The sequence below is a fragment of the Anomalospiza imberbis genome, chromosome 2, assembly GCF_031753505.1.
Source record: "Anomalospiza imberbis isolate Cuckoo-Finch-1a 21T00152 chromosome 2, ASM3175350v1, whole genome shotgun sequence".
NCBI classification, from domain to species: Eukaryota; Metazoa; Chordata; class Aves; order Passeriformes; family Viduidae; genus Anomalospiza; species Anomalospiza imberbis.
The window spans coordinates 81,550,652-81,567,838 of NC_089682.1; the positions used below are offsets into that span (position 1 = coordinate 81,550,652).

A 17,187-nucleotide genomic window follows, 5' to 3' on the forward strand; every position below is an offset into this window, starting at 1 on the left:
ATAAATACCCATAAATAAAGTTTACATACAATTAGAAACTAGAGATTAATTGATGGTACAGTACAGTCCTGGAAGGTGATATAAACATCAAAGATAATGGTCTAATGGGTGTTTACAAAAAAACCCTGTTTATTTTATCTGCAGGTAGATATTGTTGTGTAACAACTGTTACTGCGCTGCCACATGTAAATATGTCATGCATATGACATTTACATGGAGCTGTAAGACCTAAAACAAGCCAGCAGCAGTACAGAAGTCTCCAATTGCTTTGAATGTCTCTGCAGGAAGAAGTCTAAAGAAAAAAGAGGTCAAATACACAGGACCAGTGTGAGAAGAATGAAAGAAAAAAAATCATGGTATGAACTTATGAAAAGTGTAATTATAGTTTCTACAGAGTCCATATACCTGACATATAATAAAAATACTTCAGAGAAGAAATGAAGACAAGATAACTTTATATGGTGCTTCCTGCCGTGCCATGGAAATATCAGCAGCACCTGAGCAGGATAAATAGATTAAAAAAAGGAAATCATAGTACTTTGACAGAAAAGTGTTTCTTATGAGAAAACATTTTTTCTTAATAGGCAGTTTTGTTTGCACCTGCTACAGACCACTATTTCAAATTATAGGGGACTGTTTCTTTCATATGTTTTTTTTTTTTTCTTGGAGGAATGGTAACATTTCACCTTCTTTGCAAACCTTTACCATTTCCACTCTATCATTATTTAATAATTGCATATGTCTTAAGAAAAGCTGATGGTATTAATTTTGATAATCCTAAATAAATAATTGGATTCTTTTTTTCTGCTGCTGTATCGTTGTGTATATGTATATATACATGCATATTATAATCACAAAGACAGAGATATTTCCCCATCAAAGCTCAAGAAAAACTGCAATCAGATTTCCTTGGCACTTATTCAACCATATTTCTTTCCTCTACATATATGATCATATCCTCCCTATTTTTCCAGGGGACCCTGACTTGCATTTCTCTTGCTTGCTGCCCCCCTACCCCAAAACAGTCATAGTCAGGCATGAGAGGAAAATTGGAGTGAGCCACCAGCAGGCACCAAGGGCCTTGGTGACAAGCCACTTGTATTACTGCTCACAGACGTACTACAAGCCTTCCAGAGACACAGAGAGACCCCAGTGAGGACACATCTCCTTCAGCAGATGGGCAGCGGGAGGGATATGGATATGCTTCTTAGTATCCACATGTGCAAATTCTGAAATCCTCACTAACACAAAGCTTCTAAAGATACTTTATTTCCAACACTGACCACTGTAAGACTTACTATAGCATCATAGTATAGATAGACAGATAGATAGATAGATATAGCATTATCCTATATAGTTTCTTCTCTATTATGAAAAGCATACATCTGATTTTGCTCATGAGTTTGTTTGCAGTCTATTTGCATTAAAAAAAAAAAAAAGTGAAACTTCACAAGTAACTATGGCATCACCCTGCTCAGAACCAGAACGTTTATGACAAGTGAATAACGTGCTGATTTCTCTGTGATCTTCTGACACTATTTTATATGCATTTTTCATGGCAAAGGAAAGTTTCTGACATTTTCAAGGTTCATGAAAGTATGAAATTTTTCTTTCTAAAATAGATCTGTGACAAACCAGCTTTAATCTGACACAGAATTCTATATGATACACAGTAAAAATGATGTTCAAAGAGAATTTTGGAAAATAAGACTATCTCTGATAAGTCCCAGCGCAAATGAAACATAAAGTTCCTTCTCTGTCAGTCACCAGAACAAATTGTTTCATTTCAACAAGAACAAAAGAAATGCAGATAAGCCTTTGATTTCTGAATCCAGCATTAGTCCAGATACTGCCTTATAACCAAATGCCTAGACAGTAACTTTAACATGCTCTAGCACTGGGGTTTACTGGATAGGTTGTGTCCATAGTGTTAAACATCCTTCATCCCAAAACAGGACAGCTGAATGAGAACTGTCTTCTGGGGATAATTTGGGGTTCATGCTAACTCCTACACTGCGCCTGGAAGGTGTGTAGGAAGGTGTAATTGTATTGAGCCAGGAGTTGGGTTGATTCCAGGGACTGCTCGAACAACTTCAGCTGCAGGTGATGGAATTTCACTGACCATGCCTGCCTTCTAGCACTGTTTATTTTACAACTGCTATAGCTGGCAATACAGTATGTGGAGTCCTCACCTGAAAGTAATTTTTCATTGTTAGAACTATAGTCAGTTTCAGATTTGAAAGCTAACAATAGCAAAAGTAGCAATTTAAAATTTAAAATTTAACACTGATTCACACATGCAGGATGTCAACTGAATAACTCAGTATGATGTACGTTCCCTATAAGGCTGTTAATTTGGAAAAGAGATAAACCTCTTGGTTTTCTTTGGTTTAAAATGCCCTATAATCAAAGTTTCAGTAAAGCAAAGAACATGACCTAGTATACAGCTGCAGTGGATGATGGGAAGCAGGCTGCCATGTCATTTGCTTACAGGTGTTCTGGATTCACAGTCAGGAAGGCAGGACATCAGCTACAAAGAACAACTTTGAGCATCCAAGGTACAATGATTATATGGTGGATTAAACACCACAAGCATTTTATATCAGCATCTTAAGAGATCAAGACCTAGGAAAATCTGAGTCTGAGATACTGAATGTGTAAACCTTTGATGAGGTGACACAGATTACTTTGGTTTTTTTTTGGTAAAAGACATGATGCAATTTTATGGGGGGGCTGGGGGGGCTTTAAAGCATGGTGCTTCATATATAGCATAAAGATGGTCTGTAAGTTTATTTAATGCCAAATAGGAGGAAACTTCTACCTTCTACCTTTAGTTACACCAAATCTTAGTTGAGAATGACAGATTCTTATAACAGTGACCTTTAAAGTCTACAAGACTACTATCAGACTGGAGTTTGAGAAATATCAAAATATAAATAAAAGACCATTGACAGACATTAGAAATTATTACCAGATCTTAAAGGGGTAGGATGATTTGGGGTCAAGCATACAGTATTGCAAATCTGCATATTTTAAAAATAAGAGATATTCAAAAACTCAGTTCTTCAAATAAACCTAAAGCTGAGCTTAATTTCATTTACCCTGTGGGCAAAAATCTGATAGGTTGCCCATGAGAAAAAAAAAGAGCATCATTAGGTCACAGAAGTATCATTAGATGACAATATTAAATTAATTTCTCTTCCCAGTTTATTTAAACTAGAAAAAGGCACTCTTCAGAAAAATACAAGATGCATGGTTACCTCTTGCTGATGGGTAGCAGTATGCAAATGTCCTCAGGAATCCGTGGGAATGACCTTGAAGCTTGAACTATTTGTTCTTGCCCAGAGGGAAACAGTGACGTGTTTAAACCTGCTACCAGAGCAAAGGAGAGAAAGACTGCTTTCTACTGACTGACATGAACTTGTTTTTCGAAATGATGGAGCATGAATGATGCGATTCCAGCCTACACGCAGTAGGCAGCCAGTTTAGGGTGGGAAGGACAGGGAAGGCAATAACACAGATAATGATCTTAATGAGTGACTGCAACATCCAGTTGAGTCGACCTTCCTGTCTCCTTGGCTGGTGTTATTCTCCTGGGTAAATTCAATGAGCTCTCCAAAATAGTTTTCAAGATAAAAGTACTTCAGTGTCATCTGGCTACACAGAAGGCTGCCTTCCAGCATTTCCAACAGTAGCACTGACCTAATGCTCTGTGGATGTGATCCTGCAGCAGCCACACAGCACGGCAACATTTCTCAGGGGACATGGGAAGTCAACTGTCCCTACTCATGGAAAGGGTGGGTGGTCTTTCTCCAAATGAGAAGAGGATGGGAGAAGAAATCTGTAAACAATCTGTTGAGAAAAGGGTTGGGCAGAAAGGGTCTGACTGAGCAAGTTCACTTGAGGAGAAAAGGAGAGAGGATACAGATTAGGTTGGGAAATACAGGCGAGGAGCATTATTTGTGGGAATTATGCTACAAGTTGCAGTGACTTTTCTAAGTTTCAGGATATGTTTTTACACAGAACCACATGTCTTCCCATGCTTCCTATGATGAAGTACAAGGCAGCATGCACTTTGGCCAGAAAAGGGACAGTTTGGGCAGACTGCCCAAATACTTTTAGTAAAGACTCGCTAATAAAAACACTCCTCTGTGGGTCCATTTTCAGATGTACAAGCTAAGCCAGCCTGAGGATAAGTTAAAACACTTTTCAAGTATTTAGGGCCAATAGAGAGCCAGCTGTGAAGAGATTTGTGTTCATGCATATATCATCACATGAGCATTTTAGTACTGGCTGCTGCCCTCAGAGTGGTATGTGTATTTTGTGGGGAGCCTTGAAAGAGACTGAACTTAAAAAAACCCCAAAAGCTGCCAATAAATAAAGGCTAGTTAGGGAAAACTGTTCAAGTTTTGGAATTTATTGGCCTTTTTCCACCCACATCCTTAGTGGTTCTGCCCTCACACTGCGTAGAGACACTTGAGTTGGTACATTTTAATAAGTTTACAAAAAGACTTCATGAAAATAAAATCAGGAAAATTTATTATCTAAGCTCACCTACCATAATAATCCAAAAACTCAAGTAAAAAGAATTATAATGTCCAATTAAATTGAAATCAAACTGACATCAGAGCAAATAATTTAAACTCAATTGCAAAGAATGTTCCACAATTTAGTTAGTTAGATAACACAAAATGTAGTTATACAAGTCTATAAGATGATCACCTATTGGTAATAAACCCCAACGAAAGAATTTGATTGAAATAAGTCAAACGTATAATTTAGTTGGTTAACTTGTCTAACAGTGAAACCTATTTACTATCTGGACCAAAGCCTGACAAAAATAATGTTTTGGTTTTTTTTCCTCTAGAAGTTGTATGCTTATGTGATGACTAACCCCTTCCTGCCCTTGTAGCAATAAAGACTTCAAAGTGACAAGCCTGTTTTGCCAGAAGTCATAAAATGACAGTTTCACATCACTCAGAACCTTTAAATGTATAGCGCAGAACATGCCCTAATGAATAACTTGACAAGATATTATATAAGGCTTCTAAAACCCAGAGTAACAATTCTTTTCAGAAATTTGCCTGTATGGCCAAATTGTCATATATAAATATGCCCAAACAACCACTCAGGATTAAAAGTGTCCTGCTAAATTACAACAGGAGTGAAAAATAAAAATAGTAACAATATGAGAATTCTCATTGCTAGGGAGTGATGGCACTAGAAAGCTGTCATGTGGATTCCCTGGCTGACAAAAACACATCTATTACAGTGCTCTGTAGATCTGTGACCCAGCAGCAATTGCATGAGATTGGTAATAGATCAAATACTTCGAGCACCCTTCAGGAAGTTGTATATTCTTGTGTGGGAGAATGTCAGAAGAAGGTACATCACTGCATTACAACACAAAAACTTCAAAAATAGATCACCTGAAAATCTGAACAACAAATCTATCTCCTCAACACTTCCTTATGAACTGTTTTCTGAAGTATTATATAACGTCTCTTCTCCTCAATAATGAATCCTCTCCCAGGCATATAATTATTTCAGCATCTTATTCACAGAAAAAATACATTTGACTGATAAGAGAATAGGAAATAATTGACACGGAAAGCTTTCACCGTGAAAAATGCATCTTGTCAATATTTCCAACTGGCAGAAGATTAATTCTGCACTCTTTTAGACAAGGTTTTTACTCATCTACTTTAAAAAGTAATCATCCAGATTTATGGCTGAAAATAGTGAGTAAACAACCTCATTTTGAAGTACCTGTGTTATGCTTTCTTCATCTTAAGATGGAGGGGTACAAGTTCATCTAAACACAAGGCAGCCTAACTTGGATTCTCATTGTAGGAATACCTCCTTGGCAAGACAACCAAATAAAAGATGAACAAAACAGCAAGCAATATTAACATTTCAGGAAAATCACAGCTGATTATCAGAAACCCTTTGAAACAATATTTTAACAATCAAGAAGCTCAGATGTTAGGAGAGATTCACAAACTTAGGGATTACTATAAATGCCTCATCTGAACTCTGACATAAGACAGCTTGAGGGAAAATCAGCATGGCTTCTTAGTCCTGAAAAACCTGAACTGGAAAATGCTTCCTGAGCCACCAAATCCAGCCTCTCACACTGGCAACTTCCACCAAAAATCTGACTCTTTAAAAATCAGCCTCCCTGTCAGAAGTAGCTGGGATCCCCCTGCTTGACCCACTGCTTCCGTGAATAGTGGTGGACAGAGACTCATTTCTCCAGCTTGACAATTGCCTCAGTCCTAAATAATGTTCAGCTGTTAAGGACTGCTGACAGGATTATCTTTCTTCCAGCATAATTGGAGAAAAAGCTATCCATCTTTAGACTGCATTTGGCCAGGCTGCAGAAATATGTCTCCTTTACAACTCCAGCCTATTCCTTGCACATTGGTGCCACCTGAAACACCCCAGGATGCCCTATCTGTCCCTAGTTGCTCTCCTGGAAAGGCACAGGTCCCCTGTAGCTCTTATGTCACACTCCAAACCCCTGGTACTCTCAGGCATTTAACTAGAAATAGATGTTGCCAAGTGGTCAGCTGAACTGAACCTTCAGACTCCTTCTGTGTTTGCACTACTCCTTTGCCACACCACTTTTTCTGAGTGACCAAGGTGAACTTGTTACTCCAATACATACTTTCCTGCCTTGTATGATTTCAATAATTCTCTATCTCATGCTTGGATATTTTACTTGATTAAGTTCCAGACCTACAATCACCTTGTTCAAGACTACATCATAATGATCAATCTCTTTAATCTGCTGATAACCCATGTTCTTTTCTTCTTTAACTGTTTTCAGTCAAAAAAAATCTGGTAAAAGGAAAAAAAAAAGCCTTTTTAAAAATTATTCTGTAAATGCTCATGTAATTTGCACTTTTAGATTAGAATAACCTTTGGTATTCTGCTTCCTGCAATAGTGGAATAACTGGTCTCAAAGGCAAAGCAAAAGTAAGCTCAAAATGCATGCACCTAATTCTGAAATGATGTATATATATAAGAACTTCTCTTCTTCCAGTAATCATCTTCCTCCCCAGAGCTTGAGCTTTAGTCAATTTTCTCTACTTAGATGTATCACACAGGTCTCTGCCTCAGTTTGTTAGTAGTCACTAAGTCTTTGACTCCATGACCCCTTATAGTAAAGAATGTCAAATGTTCCCTGTGAACGTCATGATCTTTGTATTTGAAAACTTTGTTCTAAATATACCCACCACCATTTTATTTTATACAATAGGTGGTATATAAATATGAGCATTTCCTTTCCCTCCCTCCCTCCCTCCCTCCCTCCCTCCCTCCCTTCCTTCCTTCCTCCCTTCCTCCCTTCCTCCCTTCCTCCCTTCCTCCCTTCCTCCCTTCCTTCCTTCCTTCCTTCCTTCCTTCCTTCCTTCCTTCCTTCCTTCCTTCCTTCCTTCCTTCCTTCCTTCCTTCCTTCCTTCCTTCCTTCCTTCCTTCCTTCCTTCCTTCCTTCCTTCCTTCCTTCCTTCCTTCCTTCCTTCCTTCCTTCCTTCCTTCCTTCCTTCCTTCCTTCCTTCCTTCCTTCCTTCCTTCCTTCCTTCCTTCCTTCCTTCCTTCCTTCCTTCCTTCCTTCCTTCCTTCCTTCCTTCCTTCCTTCCTCCCTCCCTCCCTCCCTCCCTCCCTCCCTCCCTCCCTCCCTCCCTCCCCAATAAGGCAAAACAAAGGCAATTATCAAATGGCTCTAAAGAGAAGCTTTTACTGTTTACTCTTTTTTCTAAAGTGAGTTGAATGACACCCACCCCTGCCTCTTAGTAGTGAATATAAGAGGTAAACATTTTAGATATTAACCACATTCAGTAGTGTTGTACCTTGATGCAACCTACCTAAATTTAGACAGCCTACTAAGGTTACTAAGTTGGAATGTATTTATCTTGGTCTCCTTCAAGAGCTAGCAGAAAAAGAGAAGGAAAATCCTGCTGCAAGCAATTAAATAAAATCTCCATTTCTTTCTTTTGACTGGCACAGCTGGGTATGAATCTAGGCCTGAGCATCTGCATTTGAAGAATTCTCTGAATGAAAGATGTTCAGAAAGTTCATTTTGAAAAGAAAAAACCTGAACATAAGACACTGCATTTGGTCAAAACCAAATACAATTGTACAAAGAAAGACAGACCCTACCCCGATTAGAAATATCAGGATTATCTCCTGATATGCAGGTGCCTGTCACTATTGTAAGCCAGATACAGTAATAATGCCATTTATGCCTGAAATAAAGCAGATTATGAGTCAAATTTATTTTGGAAAGATTTCCCTTTGCAGGAAATTTATTTCTTACTCCAATACCCTTCTAAGTAAGAATACAAATACTGGTACATCAGGGAGTGCACATGGGTTGTGGCACATGTTTCCTTTCAGATGCTGTGCTGTAACAATATATCAAACCATTCCTGGCCAATAGAAATCTCATTGAATATCCTGAGATATTAAAGAAGTTCACAGATATTCTAGGGGTATATATGTACAATTCACTAAGGAAGTATATAAGTACAATTCAGTAGGGAAGTAATACCTACTTTTACTTGAAACTGGTTTTCTGTGAGACGGAGCTGACCCCAAGCTACACAAAGAAGTTGAGCTTCAAAACAGATATGTGGAAGCTGTTAACATTATTCCTCATTGTGCAGGTGTATCCCACACTCTCTGTGATCCCCAGCATGCTGACACTGCAGTTACACACTGAGTGTAGGGATTTCTTTCAAACTCAGCTGCTAGTGATGGAACTTCCATTTGCAAATCTGTTTTTTCTTCCAAAGATGAGAGTATATATACAAAGCTGAGCATAACCCAAAGCTAAAACCAGCTGCTAGTAACAAGGCCGTGTACTTCTAGTAACCAATGTTGATGCTCTGGTTTGAAAGAAACTATTTTATTGGCTCCATGCATCTACCAGAGTATCATTGCAAAATACACTGTTTAAAATACTAATTTTCAGTCTAAAATTACTCATAGTTCATACTTTAGCAGATGTATGGAATAAAAACCAATGCTGAGAATCTAACAATGACTCTGTTAGAAATTCCATGCACAAGAGATGCATTAACTAAACAAAGCAACAGGTTATTCTGGCCTGACAGTAACATCTTTTCTGAAAGAACAGCCTAACACACATTCTTAGAGCAACATCCTCTCCAACTACTGCTTCCCTGCCATGGAAGTGGTGTCCTCAGCAGGGACCTCCATTGGTCCCTGTGGGCCATGCTGCCCCCCAGGGCTCACAATACCTGCCAGGCCACACACAGCCAGCTCTGCTGGACATCGCTCGCTGCTGAAGTTGGGTTAGTGCCCTGATGTTCTGGGCACTACAAACACCAGCAGTTTCTATTCAAGGAAATCTAAAATTATGGCATTCTTTCCATTGGGAGTTATAGCTTCACACATGCAATAACCCTTAACAAATAATCAGGAACTGTTAATATAATACCATCCATCATAAAAAAAGTTGGTACTATTTTACCAGTGCTCTGAGAAGAAAAATCAGACAAACAATTGAAAATAATTCCATTTAAAATTAATTTTTGTGAATAGAAAGAAGCGTCCTTTTAGGAATGATTAACAATCAAAATATTCAAAGTGATTTTTTTCTTACAGCAGCAAAAACTTCAGACTGTCAGATATCAGGGATAGAATGTTACTGAAACATGGATCCCTCAGTTCTCTACACTTACTGCTTGGAACAAGGGGGAAAATTAAATTGCCATTGGTACATATTGTGCTTGAGTGCTCACTTACCACTGCTTGTGCAAGGAGAAGATGACTGAGGTTTTAATATTGTTCACAGTAACAATTCTCATGGCAAAACAAGCTATTTGTTTTCCAGAGGTAGAACTGTTTCTAGACTAATCACACTCATTTGCTTAAATAGTAAGACAAATGGGACTAATTCAAGGGTAGTATAATTTAGACATTGCCTTTACAAAGTAGTTCCAAAGCTCATCGCACAGTGGCATGTCAGTGAGAACTTAATCAATCTAATTGTCTCAAAACATAAGGTCAACCTCAAGGTAGAAATACCAGCTGTTAATAAAACTCTTCTCAGAAATAATTACTCAGTTTGACTGAACAAGAGATCTGGATCCTGCATTTTGCAGATACCAATAAGAGTGAAAAATGTCCACCATTTTTAGCAGTGGCTTAATAACTTATGGGACCTGGCTAGAAAAGAGATGGGCAGTGGATCACGCAATAGAATGTGTCCATAGAAATATGGTAAATAACAAAGAATTGAGAATTACGTCCAGTGGCAATGGACCCTAAAAGTATACTCTCATTTATTCCTGAAAAGCAACTAACTGTTTGGATGAGAGCTATGTCAAAGTGCTGTATATATTTGACAGTCATTTACTGGCAAGTTTTTGGCAAGTTTTTGCTTTAGGCAATCTCATGTCCTTAGACTACTTCTTTCGGGAGAAAAAACTGTGGGTGGGATTCAGTTCAGGGTTAAGACACCTACGTTAAATGTCTAAATGTAGATATTGGCATTTGAGATAAGTCCCCAAACTCCCTCTGTTGCCAGTGGATAACGAGGATGGGATTAGTTTTCTAAACAGAAAATGACCTTTAAGATATCCTGCATGTCTGAGACATCCTTGGGAACTGGCCAAATAGAAAATACCTTTCTTTGTCCACAGGTAGAATCCAAGAAGGCTGCCATATCAGATGTCACTAGACACATACATTTTACCCAACTTTATCACAGCTTTATTCAGTAAAAGTAGCAGCACTTGCCAAGTGATACGACTCGCCTTAGGGATCAACACACCAGTCAGCTCCAACAGGCTACAGACTGTTTTCTTACCCAGCACACTTATGGACACCTGCATGAATACCCTGTGTGGGCATTGGTGCAAATCCCACATGGTGAGTAGAATCCAGTTGCCTGAATATCATCTGTAGGGCCACAAGATGATACACTGAGGTTACAGATATGATCTGGGTCAGGTGAAAGTCATGACAGGCAGGGAACCGGCTGCCTCTAGGGCAGCTATCATTTGCCTGGTTACGCACTAGGAGGAGCCCAGCAGCACACTGAATTTAAATGTCTGCTGGGGAAGGAGAATGCAGACCATCTGCTTTAAGGCAGCTGCAGCACCAGGGGTGTTGCTTTCAAACTGCTCCCTAGCTGTGCAGTCTATAGAAAAGCCATGCACAGGGGCAGAGACAGAAAGGAGCACGTCTCTTCTTCCCGTGGTGTCAGAGGGTCAGCAAAAACTGAAACTTCAAGGCTGCTGGCAACATCTGGCAATGGATGGGAGATGTCTGTGCAGCTTCACCTCATTGCATGAGTGGAGTTTGCCATGCACTTTTTGCTACTAATAGAAAAATCAAGAATGTCTCCCATTAAATCAATATCTGAAGAGAAAATGAAGATATAATACATTAGCAGCCATCATTTGGCACAGATGAGGCCGTTGCAGGCACTGCTCCATTTTTGGGACAATCAAAGTTTTGCCTTGACACAAAGTGCTAACAGGCAACCAGGTGTTATCATCCCACAGCTTGATACCCTGTTACTCCACATTTGAGCAAACGTCAGAGCCCTTCTGGGCTGCCATCTGCTTATTTCTAATCTATGATATTTGGCTCACTACTTGCCCCACTAGAAATATATATTGTTAGGGTTAAATCAGGGTTGCCAAGATTTCCCAATAATTTTCATAGATACACGATTATCATATCACATTAGAAAGGCAAAACAGCACAGAATATAAATGATGGACACATATGCATGTATTTCAACACTAGGAGAGAATGTTTCACAGTCCAACACACTTCACTATTCAAAATGCTTTCCAGATATTTTGCTGGTATTTCACTTTGCTATCTCACACCCCATTACTTCTAATTATACTCAACCCTGACCCATTTAAGCAAATTTTTTAACAGCCTGCTTATTGACAAGCACTCATCCAAGTTGTTTTCATCTATGACATCCATCAACTAGAAAGATTTGGGGTGAACTGGCTATGTATTTGCCTTTTTCTATGGGACAATGGGCAAAGCTTTCTACTGCAGTCACAACATCTTGCATTTTCATTTTTCATTTTCATTTTCAGGTGTGACAGTGTCAGATGGCTTCAATATAATATCTCATCCCTGAAGCAAGTCTTTATCCTAACCTTTTCTTCCATATTCTTCAATCAACTTATTTTATCCACACCTCTCCTCCAAAAAAAAAGAAAAAAACTGAACCCCCTTTCCCCCACCAGAAAACCTGCCCAACCAAACCCAAACCAGACTAAACCAAAAATAGGAAGTATAAAGGAAATTAAGTCAGCTTTCTTGAGAACACTGTTAGTAGGCTAGCTGCAAAGCTTCAGTTTGTGTCAGGTGAGAAGGTGGAAGTGAGGAATTGAATTGGCTGGTGACCAGCTCTACTTCCACAAGTCCAATCTGATTTGATGAGAGCAGATGAGCGACTGCTAAAATAGCTAATCTCTGCCACATTGCTTTTAACTGTGCAAAGCAAGGCTGATCAAGAGCAACCACCAAGAGGAAGCAGGAGCAGGTGTACCTGTACCTGTGTGACATGAGCCCGGCTGTCTCAGCTATATTCAGAAAACCACCTGCTACTATACAGATCTGCATGTGACAAAACCAAGGCATAAGGAAGGCACCAGTCTGCTTATTGAAATTTGCTTTGTGCTCCTCAAAAGCATGTGCAAAACCTGAGTGGGTCATGACAGTGCACTGGAGCTTGAGCATAATTTTTTCATGCTGTCATTCCTATAGGCATAGATACCCTAAGACTGCATCTGCCTCAGCAAATATCACAGTGCAGTAGGAGCAGAGGTCCTTGCTGAGAACCCTGTATTTCAGGTGATTTAGCTCAGATGAGCTCTATCCTGGTCCAGCAAGCTGAGCATTAGCAGCTAGAGTATGGCAAGAACACGCCTGGAATCAATGATCTGTCTTTGGATCCTGTAGAGGAATCCAGTCCACAGGCTCCAAGCCTCTCTGCAGTGCCAAACAAAGCTTGGTAGGACAGGGAAAAATAGGAGGGAAAAATAACTTAAGAGGGTACTTTGATGTTATGATACCAGACTAATGTAGATGTATCTGCAATAATTCAATCCCTTGTTTTCAGTTTAGAAACTTTTGTGCTGACATAAATTGCCCTGATCATTAAATACCTAAGAAAGCTCCCCCTAGGTCATTGGTATTTGACATTATTGCAGTTATTTCTAAGGGCCCTGGTTGCTGGTAAATGAAGTAAATTATTTTTTAAGATGCACCTAACTTGATCAAGGGAAGGTTTCAGTTACCTATATGACAGTATGATTTTTAGTGCATGACTAAGTTCTCTCTGTGTTGAGTCCCTCCCAACCCAAACTGTTCTATGATTCTATGATTTAAACTCTACTTCTCTGTGAAAAGACTGTTGCTCCCATTCTACCCCCCTACCATTCTTCACAGATCTAGAGGAAATTGTTCTCCTTCAACTAAGACACTGCCTTCCTCTTGAAGGTAAAAATATTAGAATCCACTTTCAGTAAAATTAACTTGGATCATTGCTTTCAAACCAGAAAGACATGTTATTCTTGATGTTCATAAAATGGTTCAGTGTTCAGAGAATTTGGTCAAATCTTGAACAAAGCATTCTGAGACTGTTTACAGACATATATTCTAATCCCAGTGTTCTTCTGAAACATAATACTTTTCAGTATTCCTTCTGAATTTTGCCATTGAAAAAGAATTTCAAAATTGACTACAATAGGGAGAAGGGACAAGAGCGGGCTGACAAAGACTAGTGCTTAGAGCACTTGCCTGAAAGAGCCAGTGTTCAGTTCTGCATTCAGGAATGGCTAGAAATAAAGGCTCAAGAGATAAAATAGAAACTTTCTGGTACACCTGTTACCAAACACAAAATTAGAAAGATAACAGAGGACTGTAATGAGAGTATGCTCAAATTTATTACATAATCTACAAATTGAGAATATGAAGTGAAAATTACAAAGTAATTTTTACCCTATTAACTTTTTGATTATCATTTGCCATAGTAAAATGTTGTTCTGCCAGTGGATAATGTTAATTTTGAACATGCATTGAAAAGAAATTAGACTCATGCTTTCTATGCATTCTATGGTACAGATCAAGTTACCAGAATATGATAATTAAAAAAAGAATAGTCAATTCTATTTTGGATGCCACCACAGACTTTAAAAATTATAGGTCTTAAACTCTATCCATAATTTGTACTGACCTCAACAAGTCAAGAGTGATTTGTCTCCAGCTACTTCTTTTTTTTTTTTTTTTCCTTCTTGATTGAAAACAAACCTCTGCGGCTGTTTTTCTAATTTTGTAACAGTTATATATAATGGACCAATGAGTGTAGAATGCTATGGGCTTTTTAACTATTCTTCAGAAATTCTGCGAGTCAACCTTGATAGTGAAATATTGCTTCATATGGCAGAACAAAACAAAGTGATTCTATACTTATAAATATATTTGGAGAAGACTCCTAGGAACAATAATGGAGGGATTTCCAATTTCTTATGTTCATCTGCAAGACAGAACCACCTCTGTCATCTAGGAAATTGTGAGAGATCCTGAATTAATTACCATGTGGCCTTTTTAGAAGCAAATCTGCTTAACTGTTACCACTATGCTGAGTATGAATAAAAATGCTTTGTATATTCTTTTTCTTAAGACAATGTTCTCTACACACCACCCACAAATGTCTAAATAGAGCTACACTGTATTTTGAGACTATTTCTGATTATTACTAAAAGAAATCTAAAAGAAGCTCTTCAGATGAGAGAGAGCTTTGTTCTTCTCAAATCTTTGCTTTAGGAGACATGGCAATATTCTAAATTGCAAGGATCATTTGGACCAAACACATCTTCATCATGGATGTTTCCTCTGAAAATACTTTCATAGGACTTGGATCTTCTACTTGCATATTTTACAAAATGCAGGTGGTGGATAGAAATTAAGATGTCAGATAAAGGGGATCTGAGATATTTCCTGCTGCTTAAACAACCTTCAAAGTGAATCCAGTTATGACTTTTTAAAATAGTTGGACTTTTGCAGAATAATCAAATTCCAAGGACTATTTGATTCAATATAGAGTTAAAGGGAAAAGGCTGTCAAGTTGCAACAAGTTAATGCACTATGAATAATTACCATGCCTATAACACCATCACTCTCTATCTCAAACAAATCAGTTGCCAAGTAGAAAGTTCTAAGCTTTTGTCGGCCAACTGGTAAATAGCTCCAACTCCTCCACCCCAAGCTTATAAATCAAGAAAAAATGTTGCTAAAATAAGATGTTCTGAATTGCAATTTCCACCATGGTCTAGCCAACAAATAAAACATACCTCCTTACTTATATAATTGATTTTGTTGGAATACCTAGAAGATAACACCTGGAAACAAAGCAACCATGGTGGCTGTTGTACAAGATACTTTGGTATGTAATAAAAGATGTAATGAAAAGTAAATGGAACTACAAGTGCCTTGTATCACACGCTTTGCCAGAAACATGCTTGGAAAAAAGCTGAGACTTTTTTCTGTACTCTTCCTGCTCTCTGGCCATTAATTCACAGTCAAGTGCACCCAGGGCCATCGAGATTAAAAGCATAACCCACCTATTGATTAACATATTTCAACTGGAGTGAGAGGACACAGGCAAAGGAAAAAATCTAATCATGAAAAGATGACAGTGCAATGAGTATCAGCAAGTTTGAAAGTGAAATGCATGAGGAACATATTAAAGTGACTAATGCCAGTAGCTTCTCAAGACTGACATAAAATCAGGCAATTGGAAAAGCTTCCCATGTCTTGATACTATGTCTTCACTTGCACCAAGACAAACAGTCAGTTTCATCTTTGCCCACGACAGTGAGATCATCATTTCTAACTGGCATGTAAACTGTTGTGGAGGAATTCCTCCCACCTAAGTTTAGTTGTCTAAATTTAGTTGTCCACAGTAGTCTTAGTTAAATTTAGTTGATTAACTAAGGGGAGTCCTTTACAGTCAGTGTAGTGAAGCACTACACAGTTGTATGCTACAGATTCCTCATATATATCTTTTAGATACTTTCTTTAGGATCAGATTAATTCCTCCTGGAGATTGTGGGCTACAAGGGAGGCTGACTCTGATTTGTTTGGATTTACATATGTGTAAATGAATTAGAAAGAATTTTAGTATGTCATCCAGAAAATGGATTTAGCCTACAAATTCTTTCCATGGGGCACATGAGTTATGAAAGGAAGCAGGAGACAGTTTAATCATGTATTAAACAGTATGTGGATAGATAGTAATTTAGATCTGTAATACACATATTTACAGATTTAGAGTTGTTTTGCACAATGGAATTAATATTAACCTTCATAACAACTTCAACAATTATATTTGTAAAATTAAAAGTGTGGCATGCCCTTTTGATAAATTATTTGTAACTTAAAACTTAATTAAAATAGATCTTAGTTTAATTCATCTTTTAAAGTAGTTACTCTGAAGCTTGACACATTTTATCAGTTTTGTGAGACTGTAATATAGTTTCTTCAAGAAAACTTTCTTTTTACTTTCATCTATTATAAAATGAATTTATATTAACAACTTTGAGAGAAAACCATGTAGCCACTTAAATTATGTCTCTGGAAACTTATTTTTCCCTTTCTTGTTAGGTGAACATGATGTCCTTAGTACAACATGTAACTTAAAATTACATCATCACCATGTGACAATGTCAGGCGCATTGGAGAACTCAGATCTAAAAGAGTACAATTCTTGGATTTTAAATCTTTCATTCATGCCACTGTGAAGGTCAGATGTCGATGTTTTGAGTTGGTTAAGGACCATGGAATGTTTTGCTTCTCAGCTTAGAATATTCTTCCCAAGCAGTCGCAGGGTTTGTTCCTGGGCCTAAATCAAGACTCAAAACATTCCACAACCCTTTGCCTTGTAAACTGAAACATCAATGTCTGCCCCACATACCACCCCTCCAGAAAGAGGGCACAGGGGATGAAACATCATCACAAGTACTCTTACTCATTATTTAGGAAGAGCTATCTTCCAGCACCACAGAACTTGTAAATAATTTATTAAATTTTAAAACCCCCCTACTTTTATTTATAGGGTTTTCATCTGGTCTAGCTTAGAAAGAGCAAATTCCAGATGTCAGGTTCTGCAAATTTTGC

The 17,187-nt window shown here is 38.2% G+C and overlaps 1 protein-coding gene across 3 annotated transcripts in view; it reads right to left on the minus strand.

Annotated features, from left to right (window-relative positions):
- The window catches only part of TRPC4 (transient receptor potential cation channel subfamily C member 4), a 129,250-nt gene that overhangs the window by 83,672 nt on the left and 28,391 nt on the right, over positions 1–17,187 (minus strand). Inside the window, exon 1 of one of the 3 annotated variants that reach the window (XM_068182061.1) lies at positions 3,261–3,425. The exons of the other annotated variants lie outside the window; for them this stretch is intronic. The gene's annotated coding sequence lies outside the window, so the exon portion shown is untranslated. Of the gene's footprint in view, positions 1–3,260; positions 3,426–17,187 lie in introns of those variants that run through there. 3 annotated transcript variants of the gene reach the window in all.